Below are 17,105 nucleotides of genomic sequence, written 5' to 3'. Positions count from 1 at the left end.
GCGCAGTGGTCAGCACTGTTATAAGATGTTGGGAGCGACATGGCGGCGCAGTGGTCAGCACTGTTATAAGATGTTGGGAGCGGCATGGCGGCGCAGTGGTCAGCACTGTTATAAGATGTTGGGAGCGGCATGCCGGGGCAGTGGTCAGCACTGTTATAAGATGTTGGGAGCGGCATGGCGGCGCAGTGGTCAGCACTGTTATAAGATGTTGGGAGCGGCATGGCGGCGCAGTGGTCAGCACTGTTATAAGATGTTGGGAGCGGCATGGCGGCGCAGTGGTCAGCACTGTTATAAGATGTTGGGAGCGACATGGCGGCGCAGTGGTCAGCACTGTTATAAGATGTTGGGAGCGACATGGCGGCGCAGTGGTCAGCACTGTTATAAGATGTTGGGAGCGGCATGGCGGCGCAGTGGTCAGCACTGTTATAAGATGTTGGGAGCGGCATGCCGGGGCAGTGGTCAGCACTGTTATAAGATGTTGGGAGCGGCATGGCGGCGCAGTGGTCAGCACTGTTATAAGATGTTGGGAGCGGCATGCCGGGGCAGTGGTCAGCACTGTTATAAGATGTTGGGAGCGGCATGGCGGCGCAGTGGTCAGCACTGTTATAAGATGTTGGGAGCGGCATGGCGGCGCAGTGGTCAGCACTGTTATAAGATGTTGGGAGCGGCATGGCGGCGCAGTGGTCAGCACTGTTATAAGATGTTGGGAGCGGCATGCCGGAGCGGTGGTCAGCACTGTTATAAGATGTTGGGAGCGGCATGCCGGAGCGGTGGTCAGCACTGTTATAAGATGTTGGGAGCAGCATGGTGGCGCAGTGGTCAGCACTGTTATAAGATGTTGGGAGCGACATGGCGGCGCAGTGGTCAGCACTGTTATAAGATGTTGGGAGCGACATGGCGGCGCAGTGGTCAGCACTGTTATAAGATGTTGGGAGCAGCATGGTGGCGCAGTGGTCAGCACTGTTATAAGATGTTGGGAACGACATGGCGGCGCAGTGGTCAGCACTGTTATAAGATGTTGGGAGCGGCATGACGGCGCAGTGGTCAGCACTGTTATAAGATGTTGGGAGCGGCATGGCGGCGCAGTGGTCAGCACTGTTATAAGATGTTGGGAGCGGCATGCCGGGGCAGTGGTCAGCACTGTTATAAGATGTTGGGAGCGGCATGGCGGCGCAGTGGTCAGCACTGTTATAAGATGTTGGGAGCGGCATGGCGGCGCAGTGGTCAGCACTGTTATAAGATGTTGGGAGCGGCATGGCGGCGCAGTGGTCAGCACTGTTATAAGATGTTGGGAGCGGCATGCCGGAGCGGTGGTCAGCACTGTTATAAGATGTTGGGAGCGGCATGCCGGAGCGGTGGTCAGCACTGTTATAAGATGTTGGGAGCAGCATGGTGGCGCAGTGGTCAGCACTGTTATAAGATGTTGGGAGCGACATGGCGGCGCAGTGGTCAGCACTGTTATAAGATGTTGGGAGCGACATGGCGGCGCAGTGGTCAGCACTGTTATAAGATGTTGGGAGCAGCATGGTGGCGCAGTGGTCAGCACTGTTATAAGATGTTGGGAACGACATGGCGGCGCAGTGGTCAGCACTGTTATAAGATGTTGGGAGCGGCATGACGGCGCAGTGGTCAGCACTGTTATAAGATGTTGGGAGCGGCATGGTGGAGCGGTGGTCAGCACTGTTATAAGATGTTGGGAGTGGCATGGTGGAGCGGTGGTCAGCACTTTTATATGATTTTGGGAGCGGCATGCTGGTGCGGTGGTCAGCACTGTTATAAGATGTTGGGAGCGGCATGGTGGCGCAGTGGTCAGCACTGTTATGAGTTGTTTGGAGCGGCATGCCGGAGCAGTGGTCAGATGGAAACATTAAAGCTGAAGACTGAACATAATCCAATACTCGTAACAGTAAATTTTAAATTATAACTTGGAGCACCTCTAGAGTGTTTATGGTAGTGGGCCATAATTCATTCATAGCAGCCAACCTTATCATTAGCCAGTGATATGTTTAGAATTTGTTAGTGGCAGGGGAGGGGCACTTTGGAACCAATCAGGTGTCAGCTGGGGCTGGTGCACTTGTGGCCCCGCCCTTGTAAACACCCCAGATTATAACTACTGCAGGGTCTGATTCATGTAACTTCTGAGCATTATTCATAAATACAGTTAATTGTTTTAAAATATTGTTTCATTTTTTTATTTCAATTTTCTCTTATTTAATGAGGCAGCAGATTTATTTGATTAAAATGAACATATATGTTTACAGCTCAATACATTTTTAGTTTTACTGAATTCAAAATGAACCAACCATAACTGGTTTGAGAAAGATGGCTTTTTAGCCTTTTTTCTTTCCACAATCCATTTCAGTCATGACAGGAAGATGCCTGGGAGATTGAGGGAGAGGACACACTTACAGACGAGTAACTGACAGCTGTACACATATTACAGCGACTCATCAGTACCAGACGCTCCGTTTAAGGATGTAAGGCCTCCGGGACTTGCTGCTGAGAAGGTGCCGTTTCAGGATGTATGGCGACTTCTGCTTTAGCTGAGACTCATTGTTTTCTATCTGATGTGGATTGAGGTATTCTAGGTCATCCTGAACATGTCACAATGAAACACATCCATCACTAAACACTTATTAGTCTATGAAATGCATAGAACTCAGCAGTGGATTAATCGGCTACAAAATTTGTCCTTAAAAGACAAGAAGTATAATTTTAGAATTAACAAGAGTTTGTGTTTATTAAAAGTAAGGAAGAATCTGAAATAAAACTATGATGCAATTGATGTTTTATGTAAAGTAAAAAAGAGTCACAGTAAAAAATAATCTCTGGATCAGCAGGGAGAGTCGGGGTGTGACTGTCAGAATCAGCAGTGTGAATACGGGGTGTGGTGCTCAGGATCGGCAATGTGAGTGGAAGTGTGAATATCTGGATCAGAAGTGTGAGTAGAAGTGTGGCTATCTGGATCAGCAGTCTGAGTGGAAGTGTGGTTATCTGGATCAGCAGTGTGAGTAGAAGTGTGGCTATCTGGGTCAGCAGTCTGAGTAGAAGTGTGGCTATCTGGATCAGCAGTCTGAGTGGAAGTGTGGCAATCAGGATTGGTGTTGTGAATGGGGGTGTGGTGCTCAGATCAGCAGTGTCAGTGGAGGTGTGGCTATCAGGATCAGCAGCATGAGTGGGGGTGTGGCTGTCAGGATCAGCAATGTGAGTGCAGGTGTGGTACTTATTTCAGCATTGTGAGTAGGTCTTGGCAATCAGGATCTGTAGTGTGAATGAGGGTGCGGCTGTCAGTATAGTGAGGTTCAGCAGTGTCAGTGGGGGTGAGGCCCCTCACCTCTGAGTGGTGCAGAGTCCTACAAAGGTTCTGTAGGTTGTACTGCCCACCTAAAGCCTCAGGCAGCAGCAGGAAGCGCTTCTGGGGCTGAGGGGTCTCCTTGGCTAGGAGCAGCTCTTTCCAGAGGCCCCTCTGCCTGCAGACATCCCTCAAGGTGTCCTCCCAAAATGGACGGGTCTGTTTGCTCACCTGGAAACAGCACCCATAATATCACTTTGCATCATGCTGGAATGTATCCACATGGTCCCATTTGAAAATAAACCATTCCCCCTTTCCAACCCTCTAAACTGGTTAAACACAGTTTAATCTGGACCATCCCCACCCCCACAACCAAGTCTTACCTGAGTAAAGTAAGGTGAAGTTTAACAACAACTGGGTCTTTGTGATTATTCATTATTGTGCTTTTTCGTTCCATACATATATGCAAACAGGGTTGCACAGCATGCGCTGTCGATCTATTTAGCAGCTCCATGAATTAAAAGCTTTTGGAGAAGTTAAGCTCTGATGCTAAAAAACACTATCCTCCGATGCTAAGATCTCATTCTATGCCCTGAACCTCAAAAGGTAGGGAAGGCTACCTTTGAAGAGAAGATTCGGTTCAATAAGTCTTCCTCTGCCAGCCGCTGCCTTTCATCATCTGTTAAATAAGCAAAGGATTTCAAAATACAGCAGTATGCCATATTAGCATAATACCACCCAAGCCTAGACTAATAACTTTTTAACTGTTCATAAAAATTTACCCGTTTCACGACACATCTTGCATGTGTTTGTTCCAATACATCTGCCTTCTGCTGGTCTGATGGAGTATCACTGCTGTATGCAGCACCGACCGCGACCGTCCACATTGGCAGCCAAATGTAGTATGAACACAACCTGCCGCACGGACCACCATCCACAGCCCAAAAGCACATGCGCAAAAGTGAAGTATGACCTGGCCTTTAGATTGTTTTAGTAAAAATGTCAGTCTTAACAGCTATGCTGTCTAGAGTTCATCCAAATGGCATGCAACACAGATCCTGAAAAGAAGTTTCATTTTCTATGTAGGTGGAAACAAAGAATGATAAAATTATAAAATTACAATTACTGCTGTTGATTACTGCTTTTGATATTTGATGTTAGATAGGAAAAAACAGCGACTTTTCTTATTGTTCTAAGCCAGTTTTCTTAAAATAAAATCTGGAAAACACATACAGCAAATTACTTTAAGAATAGAAAGCAAGCGAAATTGACAAACTTCAGTATTTTGACATCTATCATTTAATATAAACATCACTTTAAAACAATTAAATCCAACCAATATAAATAAAAGCATTAAATGTGCAATAAATACATTGAAATGAAACTGATGATCCTGGCATTCAGTTTCTCAGTTGTATTGTTTGATTGAAGACAAATATTTTGTCTTCTGTATAGTTTTAGTAGCAAATCATCCTTGGTCCTTGGTTCTTGGTTTTTGTTTCTAATTTCTACTTCTGTTTTATTTTAAAGAATCACTGTTATTAAAACGTTTTTGAAGCTTCCTCATTTTACCACAAAGCACAAAATCATTCAATCTATTCACTTTATCAAAGCATCATCACTTTGTCTCCAAGCCCTCACGGGATCTGCACAAAGTCTGGAACAAAATCTGAAACACCTACCAGAAAACACTCCACCATTAAGTGAAAAGAGGAAAACAACCCAAAGCAGCAGGAACCTCATCTTGTCAAATGCACCGTCTCTGTGTTTCTAGGCAGTGAGCAGAGGACCACGTTCCTGACTCTCTTTGGTCCAGCCTGCTTGTCTGCATGCAGCGTAAGAGAGAGAGGAGTCCATTCCCTGCGTTTATAGGCAGCAGAATGATGTCAGACCTTCACGCCACATCCAGGAAGCTTCCACCTGAGACATATGAATGATGCCCATGTGAAGCCTCACTTCACTAACTCATTGGGAAAAACATTTGTCGCACATCATAGAACCGGCCATGAAATTGTTTCATGTGGACATTTGATACAGTTAGAATACTTTTTATGTGCATATTTGTGTTGCTTTGACACTTCTCTTTGCATTGTGCTCCCAATGTCCTCTGTTTTGCAAAGCAACATGGTCACCCTATTGTTAAGTAAATAATTTCTATAATCATCTTGAATTTTATTCAAGATGCAGAAGCATTGGTGCAGTGCAGGTGGTCATGTCACATCTATTTAATATTTAAAATGCTTCTCAAAGAACAGTATTATTTCTATGCTATCAGAGCCACAGAGAAAGCAGTTACTAGATAATCTGAATGTTTCTAGAAAACACATTATGATCATTTGGGACCATCTTTCTGGTGCATTTTTTTGGGCTGAAGTTAGAGGGATCCAAAGGAGCAGACGTTAAGTTATATCCTGTTCTGTTCACTGCTTAACTGTGAATAACCCCACCCTGCACATCCAGATTATTTTGGGTAGTACTTGTTAAGACCACTCTGTGATGCATTTCTGAATATTTGTTTACACTTTTCTTTAATTCTTATGGAGCCCTTTGGAAGAAAGTTCCTGAAAGCAGGCATGAAAAACAAATATTGTGAACCAAAATATTTGTGGCTTGAACTGTTTGTACATGTTTCAGAAATGTCTAAAAAATCATGAGTATTTGCCAGTGTAACATAGCATCTAAAAATGTGTGCTTTTTATTGTATTGTATTGTGTTTTGTAGTTGGCACAATGGTTAGCTTTGTAGCCTCACATTTCCGGGACCAGGGTTTGACTCTCTGCCATGGAGTTTGCAGGTTCTCTCCATGTTGTCGTGGGGTTTCCTCTGGGTACTTTTTCACCCACAGTCCAAAAACATGCTGAGGTTAATTGGAGTTATTATATTGCCTGTAGGTGTGCATGTGTGAATGAATAGTGTGTGTGTGAAGGCCTGCTCAGCTGTTGTGCTGGTCAGAAACAAAATAATTTAACTTTAACATTCTACAACAACGTTTCAGAATGTTAATCAGTGAGCACTACAAGCACACACACAAATACGCAGCACACAGTCAGTGTGATCGCTTGACATTTAGAACTGAGTGAGTGCAGGGTGCAGTGGCGGAGGTGCCACAGCTAGCTGTTTGCTAATGCTAATCACTGGAAGTTTCTCAAACGATGGATGGTCAAAAGATTCCAGGCGGGGATGAAAAAGTGCAGACTTTTTATGAGTGCAAAGTTTTTCTTTTTAAAAGTGCAAGATATACTGATGTTTCGTTTCCCAATCTAATTTTATTTATTCATTGAACATATGTTGTTAAGAATTACACAGTACAAAAAGTCTCTATATTTTGTGTTCAAATAGTATGTCCATGTTTATATTAAAAACCACGCTATAAAGAGTTTTATAAAAAGTGTAATGCAATACACAACTGTATTTCATGAAATCCAGGGCAGGAGCTACTGAACAATTACAAAACTAATAAAACAACAAGCAGAAATATTAATTTTATCATACAAATTAAGGGATACATGCAATAAAGTCTTATTAAGTCAGAGCAATGACACCTAAAAGGTTAAGATAATGTCAATTGCTCTACACAAAAAAAATAGATCCTGTACTGGAAAAAATCTGAAGTTTGTGAGAATGACCCATATTTTAATATTCGTTTAATGGTTTGACTTAAACTTGTGATGTGCAAATGACTCATTTCAAACAAAAACACTACTTGCAAGCAAGTACAAGCTGAATTTCAATGTTTTCAAAAAGGCTCTGTGAACAGATGGCAATAAGAAAAGAGAGAGCATTGTATTGTAAGTAGGGATGTTAAAATATATTTTATTTTTATGTCACTTTGGCGATAATTGATGTATACCACCTTTACATATAATCGCATTTACTAAACAGGCGGATCGAAAACCGTGGTCAATCAGAATTTATTTGGAAAATGGTTCTATAAAGAGACGTCTGGCAACCAGTGACGGTTCACTTTAAGGTGAGTGACTGAGTGAAAGATCTTAGTTTAAGGTATAAGCCTTAAATTAAATAAAACAAATATTACAAATCATTTATCCTGTGCATGCCTCTGTCTAGTAATTTTAAAAAATGAAATAAACTCGGTAACATCAGATTCCCTGTAAGATACTGACCTTACTACCTTTATCCCCCGATTCTCTAGATCTCTACTACACAGAGACACACTAAAATACATGCGTAGATATGTGCAATAATGTTATGTGCAATAGGCCAAAGTGTCACTTGGGAGTTTTTGGTTCTTATCCTCCTTTGTCATCTGGCTTTCTTTATTTTATTTCTTTCCTTTTTCCCATTAATAAACTAAACAATAGCCACTAGTCTGCCTTGTCCCAGCTCAGTTTGTGAGGTCTAATGCAATGTCTGCTCCTCGTTTCAATCATCAGTTGTATTGTATCATAACTGATTTTATTTTGTGATTAGACGTGTAATCTCTTTTTTAATTGAACCACAGCATAGTGAAAATTTTCATGGGAATCGCTTTCGACAATATGTATATTCTTTCCCCCTTTGAAACCACAATAAATACAGCCTATAGGTGCTCATTCATGTTGTGATTCTCTGGAAGTCTATGGAAGACTCTTGTATGCTTTGTCTAAATGGACAATAGACAGAAGCTTATTAGTCAATATGCTCTGATTACGTGTTTTTGGAGCCTGTCCAAACACTATGCTCCTCTGGGAGTCTATGAGAGCTTCATACATACTTTTTGCTTAGGCAGCATTGATTGGACAGATTGACTTGCAGTGAGATATTTTAGACCCGCCTGGAAGCCAGACTTCTCTACATGGTGATTGGGTGATGTCTTGAAAAAACAAGATAAAATACCAATAACATTAATGCTCATGACTGAAAAATAACGCATGCTCTGGAAAGTATTGGCTCAGAGTATTCATTCGCATGAAGGGACATGGCCAGATCTAGAAGTGGGCAGGGGTGGGCAATGCACACCCAAATTTCTGCTCTGCCCGCCCAGTTGGTCACCTTCAGCCTGCACCATCTGAATCAGCCTGCACCATTCCAATCATGTTTATTTAATTTGTCCCATCAGATATTCTTCTGCGGAGCATTTGTAGTCACCTGTGAAAGTGGGAAAGGAATGTTGCGTTATTCCTATTAAAGTTCCTACTTGTTAAAATGTATCTATTGTTGCTGTAGTTTGCTGTAATTTTGTGTTGAATAAGGATCTTTGCTAGTAGTGGTTCAGTTAACTCTTATACAGTTAGCTAGCTAACATTTCTGTTGGCTAGGAGTCTCATTAGAACAGTACAGTGGAACCCCTATATCGGTAACCACAGTCCAAGTGTAATCTATAAATTAAACTTCATCATAGGTTTGTAATTACACAGAAAACAAGTCATTTATAGTGCTCACTGCTATCCACGGTTTCAGATCTCTGCAGTAGGTTTTGGGATTGCATCCCCCACAGATGCGGGTTCACTACCTTATTTAACATTTGACAGTTTGCTAATGTTGATATCAGCGAGGGGTTGCCAAATTTGGTCAGCTGGCTGGAGCGAGATTCTCAGTTCAAGAGAATTCTGCACATATATGCACATGCATTCACATGTATGTAGCAGTTCTATTACCTTACTAAATTTCAATAATAATAATAGTCTGTAGGGTTTGCAAACTACCTCAAAGCTTTTGATGTCACTAATTTTAGGTTCATGATGGAATAATACGGATTTGCCATAACACTTCTTGCATGAGAACCTGAAAGCCTGAGTGTCATGCCAGATGCATGAGTTGGCAGCCCTGTCAGCGCTCAGTATAAATAAAGTTGCCTGGTCAGATAGATTATGTGCTATAATTAGTTTAAATAAGTCATACAAAACCATAAACAACATGCAACAATTTCTGGTTCCCAAATCAAAGTTTGCTACCAGCAGTTCAGTTACAGCTGCTCATAGCTTGAATAACCAAGCTTTGGGACTGTGACATCACTCTGCTGATCCCAGGATTTGAACTGGTGACCTTCTAATGACAGACACAACATCCTAACCCACTGAGCCCCCCACCTTGAAGGGTTCTGTTTCCTGTGCTGTTGGATGATTCTCTCGCCCCAGGTTCACCATTACCCCCCTCCCCCCAGAAAGGCCACACTGTCCTCACCAAAGTGCAGAATGACCTGGTCTTGTTTTCTCACCATGATGTCAGCTGGAAGATGGAGGTTCTCTCAGAAAAACTGGGAACATCCAGAGCTACAGCAACTTCAGTAATGAAGGCAATTACATGGACAAGATAGAAATCGCAGGCATTGCTCTTCCAGTAGCATCCATGTTAGCAATAAGCACAACCCTCTGATGAGCTGTCATAACGGGGGGGGGGGGGGTCCCCACCCTCGGCAGTCACACCACCAGCCGGCATTGTGTTGCTTTTCTGTCTAATGCCTTTAGATTGTGTACCAAGAGTCATTAGGTAATGGAACTTCTGTTTAATTTATGAAGCATTCCTTTGTGATGGTGTCCTGTTCTGAAGAAGAGCAGCCATCCAGATTACAATGAATGCTTCCACTTACATTTCAACCCATTTCATGCACACAAAAGGTGACAGACTGGACACTGTGGTGTTCCCTCTGACCTCGCTGAAGTTAGCCTGCCTGTTTTTCAAACAGAAATGTGTACTAAGAGGATCCAGCAAAACATGCCCGTGTCTAAGTTAAAGTTCTGATTGCAAGGCAGTGTAAGGCTAATTTCTTGGTTAACAATTAACATTTCTTCCTCAGGCTGATATCTGTTTATACTTTATTCATTAAAGAGGCACCAATCTTTTCATTTTGATCTGCATGATTTAATGTAATTTAATTGAATTTTCTTTTTAAGTTTCCTTTGGTCTTTCCATAGTTTTTCTTTTTTGGAATTTTATTGAACTTTATTTCACATGTATAAAATGTTCTATACATATTAAATGATTAGTGTATTACTAATTATATTATGACCGTTTTGATTGAAATGGTTGCTAAGGGTTTATCAGTCACTTTCTCTGTGTTTCTATGTGATGGGATGATGGGTGGATGGATGATGGATGGATGATGGCAGCATGAGTGGATGGATGATGCTGCATTGGGGATGGGTGATGGTGGCATGAGTGGATGGAAGATGATTGCATGAATGGATGGATGATGGCTGCATGAGTGGATGGATGATGGATGGATGGATGATGGATGGATGGATGATGGCTGCATAGGTGGATGGATGGTGGATGGATGGATGATGGATGAGTGGATGGATGATGGATGGATGGATGATGGATGAGTGGATGGAGGGCTTTTATTAAGTAATTGACAAAGAGAATAGTCTTGTCCAAAAGTGCATTCCATGGTGTCAAAATACAATTTTTCTCCTATTTTTCTGTATTCAGGGATGTGGGAAAACAGTCAGTCTTTTTACCAAGATTGTTTTTATTTATTTCTAAAAAAAAAAAAAGAAGATAAAAGTAAGGTTATATACGAAAGGAAAACGGCTTATTTGTTTTGCTATAATCAAATTGAGCAACATGCTGTTTTATATTACACGATCACTCGGCTTATACGTGTACAAAATACATAAAAACATACTCTTGGCATTTAAGCTATAATCATGAGAAATATTTACTACGGTAAATATTACCATTTTACGGTACAGGTGCTGCTTGCCCCAGGACAGGGAGGCATTAGGGTGGATTCAGACCAGTGCATCGGAGCCCCAGGACAGGGAGGAGTTATGGTGGATTCCAGCTGGATAATCAGAGCCCCAGGATAGGGAGGCATTACAGTGGATTCAGGCCAGTGGATCTGAGCCCCAGGACAGGGAGGCATTAGGGTGTATTCAGGCTGGATAATCAGAGCCCCAGGATAGGGAGGCATTAGGGTGAATTCAGGCTGGATAATCAGAGCCCCATGATAGGGAGGCATTACGGTGGATTCAGGCCAGTGGATCTGAGCCCCAGGACAGGGAGGCATTAGGGTGAATTCAGGCTGGATAATCAGAGCCCCATGATAGGGAGGCATTACGGTGGATTCAGGCCAGTGGATCTGAGCCCCAGGACAGGGAGGCATTAGGGTGTATTCAGGCTGGATAATCAGAGCCCCAGGATAGGGAGGCATTACAGTGGATTCAGGCCAGTGGATCTGAGCCCCAGGACAGGGAGGCATTAGGGTGAATTCAGGCTGGATAATCAGAGCCCCATGATAGGGAGGAGTTATGGTGGATTCCAGCTGGATAATCAGAGCCCCAGGATAGGGAGGCATTACAGTGGATTCAGGCCAGTGGATCAGAGCCCCAGGACAGGGAGGCGTTAGGGTGCATTCAGGCCAATGGATCAGAGTCCCAGGATAGGGAGGCATTAGGGTGGAGTCTGGCCGCTACACAATTGGAACGCAGGCAGCTCGGTGATGACGGAGGAGTATAAAATCAGCATTCCTGCTTACAGCCATATTTAAACCGGTGGTGTGTGAATGCCAGCTGGGACAGAGACATAGGGAGACAAATGTGTCAAAGACTAAACATGAAAGATGCTGAACATTTGTGTGTTGAGCCAAACTGAGGCTGCTGCAGTAGAAGGGAAAAGTACACAAATAGATAATGCTCTCCACAGGTGTCACAAAACACAAATGCACTCTACTGTGTTGTTTTAATTCAAGTTCTGAAGTTAAGTATTTCACAGTATTCAGTAGAAAGGATTTTAGTTGATATTTTAACATGTACATTGTAATAAATGCATAGATAGTTCTTAAATACTGGCCTAAGTTCATTCCTCCCTTGTGTCTTCAGTGATGGTTTCAGAAAAAGGTCCTAAAAGCAGATGTGTGAATCACCGTGAAGCAAATAGACCACAGAAACACCCTTTCAGGTCTTGTGAATGAGGTCATCATATCATTTTCTTCGATAGCTTCCCATTTTCTGAATACTTTGGTGTGAACAATCATTTCTGATGGAGATGATTCCATTATATCTCTATTTGGAGTCCATATCCATTATGAGATTCATCATTCTTGTAAAATGTGACTGTTACCTGGATTTTACTTGGTTCCACTAAAATAATTCATGCTACTAACCAGTTCAGTCAGTTTACTGGTTACAAGTATATTGTAAATATTATATGCATATTTAAAATGGTACATTGATAATCAATGCTTTCTCTCTGCCCAGTTCAATCACAAAATACTACTACACATTTCAAGATGACATCCTGTCCTGTTTTATTCTTTTCCGATATTGGATAGACAATATCCCCTTAAAAGTCACAACCTTGTAGTGTTTAACATGGGAGTGTTGTTTAAATTGTTGGCTTCCTTGTCCGTGCCGCTGGTAGTATTAATTCACTAGTGGCTGTTAATAAAGAGAGCAACTTCCAGTTTATAAGACCTGCCATCTCCTTTATTAAAATGACTATGAACTCGCCACAGTATGTTTATTTGTGCTCCTATATATCTGTTCTGCTTTGCTCTGGGAAATGTTCTGCTGGGAAACCACGGCCTCTAGCATTCATGTAGATGTTGCTTTGAGATACACTACCTAGCTATACACTGCTGCAGACCGAGTGCACCCCTTCATGGCAGTGGAATTCCCTGATGGTGCCATGGCACACTGCAATGGTTTGAAGACCAGGAAAAAGAATTCAAGGTGTTGATCGAAATTGCCCAGATCTCCATCCAATCAAGCATCTGTGGGATGTGCTGGACAAACATATCCAAGTCATGGAGGCTTACAGGACTTAAAGGTCTGCTGCTAACGTCTTGGTGTCAGATACCACAAGACACCTTCAGAAGACTTGTGGAGTCCATGCCTCAATAGATCAGAGCTGTTTTGGTGGCACGGGAAGGTCCATTAAGCAGAAGTGATCATCCATCCATGCATTATAACAGGGTGCCAGTTCACAACGGGATACGTACACACACACGCACACACACACACACACACACACACACACACACAACAATACTACAAATAACCCTTTCTATGAGTAGATGTGTACAAACTTTTGCTGGAAAGACAGTCTGCGTATCTTTGGTCTGCAAGCGGAAACCCAGATTTGGCTTCCAGATGAATTTTTTGACATGTGTGCGTGCGTGTGTATGTGTGTGTATGTGTGTGTGTGTGTGTGTGTATGTGTGTGTATACAGCCACGGAAAGAATAAAGAGACCACTCTATATTTTTAAACATATCTGCATTGTTAAATCCTGATTGAATCCTGATTCTGTCAGCAGAAGGTTCAAAACTTGCAATACACCAGTACACAAGAATAAGATAAAACAGGAGACACTGGGAACGACCAGAAACCAGCCAGGTAAAGGGCAGAAGTGACTCTCTAATGCCAGAGATGACTATTACCTTATCTGACAGTTTCTCATGAATTGTAGGATGACATCAAGTGATCTCCAAAAGGAATGGGAAACATTAAATGCAGGCGTGAAGTGCACTGCTAGGACAGTTCGTATTACAGTTTTTTACAATCGCTATGACAGTTTTTTCAAAACATTTAACAAGTTTCCTAAACTCTTAACGCACCATCACACCTAAAACACACAATTGGCAAAACGGTTAATTTCATGCTCAAAATCACACATTGTAAACTAAACCCCAAAACTAATTTTCAAAATACAATAATAAACTACCACAGTATACTATGTCTAGCAAAACACTGCAAACATTTTTTAAAATCAAATAATTATTCAAAACAGTAACACATGTTCTCTTCCAACAGGAACATTTAGTCAATCATAACACATTGACAAAAAACACTATCATCAGCTGAAATTACAGAAACTGCATTATTTTATGTGTCAGGTCTGCTCTTATACAGTATTTGAAGCCTTTCTACATTTTTGTTTTGTTGGGTTTAGTAAATGCATGCATTTTGTTTCTTTTGCTGCAGAAATTCAATACAAAAAAGTGAATGACCATCTCAGAGTAGCTTTATAAAATGTACAGTTTATGTAAAAAAAAAAATACAGACAGAACTGCTGCAGTACAGACTTTATTTGCATAAGGACATTACTGCAAGATATACAAACAGAAAAAGCACCGTAATTATAATTAAAAAAAAACAAAGTAATCTTCTATTCTGCCCGGTCTTCTGCATTTGGCCACATGTTCTCATCCACATCACACCTGATATCTTCTCTGGCAAGGCATCGTGGGAAGAATCTTTTGGCATGCCTTATCCACCCCTGGCAGTGTTCAGCTGTGATGTCTTGGCATGCAGCATCCATTGCATCCAGGAGGGACATTTGGTCATGTGGACGATGGTCAAAAACCTTCCATCTCCAGGCTGAGAAAAACTCCTCAATGGGGTTGAGGAAAGGGGAGTAAGGGGTAAGGAAATGGGACATCATCCTTGGATGGGCGTCAAACCAGGCTGTGACTGCACGGGAATGGTGGAATGCCACATTGTCCCATGTGATAACATATATTGGCAAGTGGTCTCCCACCTGTCCCCTTTCTACCTCTGGCACCAGTCTTTCGTGCAGGTCTTCTACAAACAGGAGAAGGCGGTCGGTGTTGTAGGGGCCAATCTGACATTTATGCAGGAGTGCACCGTTGTTGGAGATTGCGGCGCACATGGTGATATTGGCTCTTCTCTGGCCCGGCACGGTAACTGTGGCCCTTTGGCCTATTACGTTTCTCCCACGGCGACGCCTTTTCGCCAAGTTGAAGCCAGCCTCGTCAACATAGATAATTTCATGTGGGACTTGATTGGCCTCCAACTCCATGACTCTCTGAAAGTAATTACACACAGTGTATGTAAATGCTGTGCTGTACTGTATATCTACTGTATGTACTAATGCACTCCAGGTTTATAGAGTAGTTTACTGCAAAACACACTGTGTATAGTACAGTAATGACTGTATTGCATAACCTTACCTGGACGTATTGGTGACGGAGTTCTTTGATGCGCTCACTGTTCCTTTCAAAAGGAACTTTGTATAGTTCTCATTGGCAATGGAATAAAATACAGGGAATATATTTGTGTTTCAATTCACAATATGAACAGCTGTTCACTTTGACTTTAGCCTATATAAGTTATGTTTAGAACATGATGTTATCTGTTCTGACATACAGTGTTAAAGCATTTGTAAATTTGACTGTAAAATTACATTGTTTTGGTCTTGGTTGAGCTTGTGTGTAAAAGAAGTTCAAGCATTTTAAATTGGTGTTACTGTAACTGTATGCATTTTGTATCAAAGCAACAAGAAATGTGTTAATTGTATAGCCTACAAAGACGGATGTTGTGCTAACCGTGTTAAGAGTTTAGGAAACTTGTTAAATGTTTTGAAAAAACTGTCATAGCGATTGTAAAAAACTGTAAGCTCCTAGAAGCAGGACTGAAGTCCCATATAGCAAGGCTGAAGTCCTTCATCAATGAGAGGCAGAGCAGTGCCAGACTGGAGTTTGCAAAAAGATTATTTTACACTGGAGCATACCCATAAACTGAGAATTTTGCTGTGGTCTGTTAATTTTTCCAGAGCTGTATATTTGGCTTTTTCCATTGGACAATCTCTTATGTTTACTCTCCTCTAGATGACAGATTTATGTTCTAGCTTTAAAATAGGACTGGCTGTTTGAAATTCCTGCCATAAACATTATGGTAACAGCAGCCATTGAGGGCTGAGAGCTGAGGGAGCAAAGAGTCTATTAACAGTAATATATGTGGTTTGGACCCAGTCAGGGGTCACAGAAGATTTAGGGCATGAATCTTTCTGAAGGTCAAGTATAATAAGTGACAGTCTAGATATTTAAGTACAAATCATGGCTGCTTCAATGCACTGCACTGCACCGGTTGATTCAGCCAGAATTGGGTGGGGCACTTCAGCTGGAGATATTCTGCAGCTTCTCATGGTCATGCTGAACACCAGCAACTTTGCATTCTTTTCGTTACACTGTTCTTCTCTTCATTCACCATGTTCTTCTTCTTGGCATTCACATCACTGACAGTCGCTCCTGGTCCAAAAAAAAACACCACAGCAGTTATCAAAAAGGCCCAGCAGTGCATGCATTTCTTTAGGATACTCAGGTAGCATAATCTGCGCAAACGACTGCCGGTGTCCTTTTACAGAACCACCATGGAGCGCGTCCTAACTGGCAGCACTGCAGTGTGCTATACTGGGTGTCCCGCAGTAGACAAAAAGGCCCTTCAGAGGATCACAAAGACTGCAGAAAAAATTACTGCCTGTCTGCTCCCCGCCGTCAACGTTATTGTGAACAGTCGCATTCTCTCCAGGGCCAACATCATCACGGACTGCTCCCACCTCGGCTACCATCTCTTTGAACTGTGACCTACTGGCAGGCGTTATTGTGCCATCAAATCCAGAACTAACAGATTCACAAATATTTTTTTCCATATGCAGTTACCTACCTTAACATACATAGACAAAGTCTCAAGAACATCTTTCTAAATAGCACTTTATTTCAGCACCTTATCCTGCATTTTCTCTGCCCTTTGAGATGTAATCCTCGTAGCCATTTTTATAGCATGTGTTGTATGTGTACTTTTTAAGGATGTACAGTATGTATGTATTTATTTATGTTGTCTTATGCACTATTTTGGAATTGCATCTTCGGAGTGACAATAAAGGCATTCTTCTTTTTATGAGTCAAAACATTAATTAACACACTGGCTGCTCAAATAAGTATGGCTGTATTTGCATGTTTAGAAAATGCTAATGATTGGTTGTAAGAAACATTAAATACAGAAAGTTAAATACAGAAATACTAGAACTCGTGGCCATAAGTGGAAATTAGCGGGAGAACATTTTAAAACAAATTTGAGGAAGCACTTCTTTACACAGCGTGTAGTTAGAATATGGAATAGTCTTCCTGC

The sequence above is a fragment of the Paramormyrops kingsleyae genome, chromosome 3 (genome assembly GCF_048594095.1).
Source record: "Paramormyrops kingsleyae isolate MSU_618 chromosome 3, PKINGS_0.4, whole genome shotgun sequence".
In the NCBI taxonomy this organism is placed as follows: Eukaryota; Metazoa; Chordata; class Actinopteri; order Osteoglossiformes; family Mormyridae; genus Paramormyrops; species Paramormyrops kingsleyae.
Note: the sequence above shows the minus strand (reverse complement) of the source record.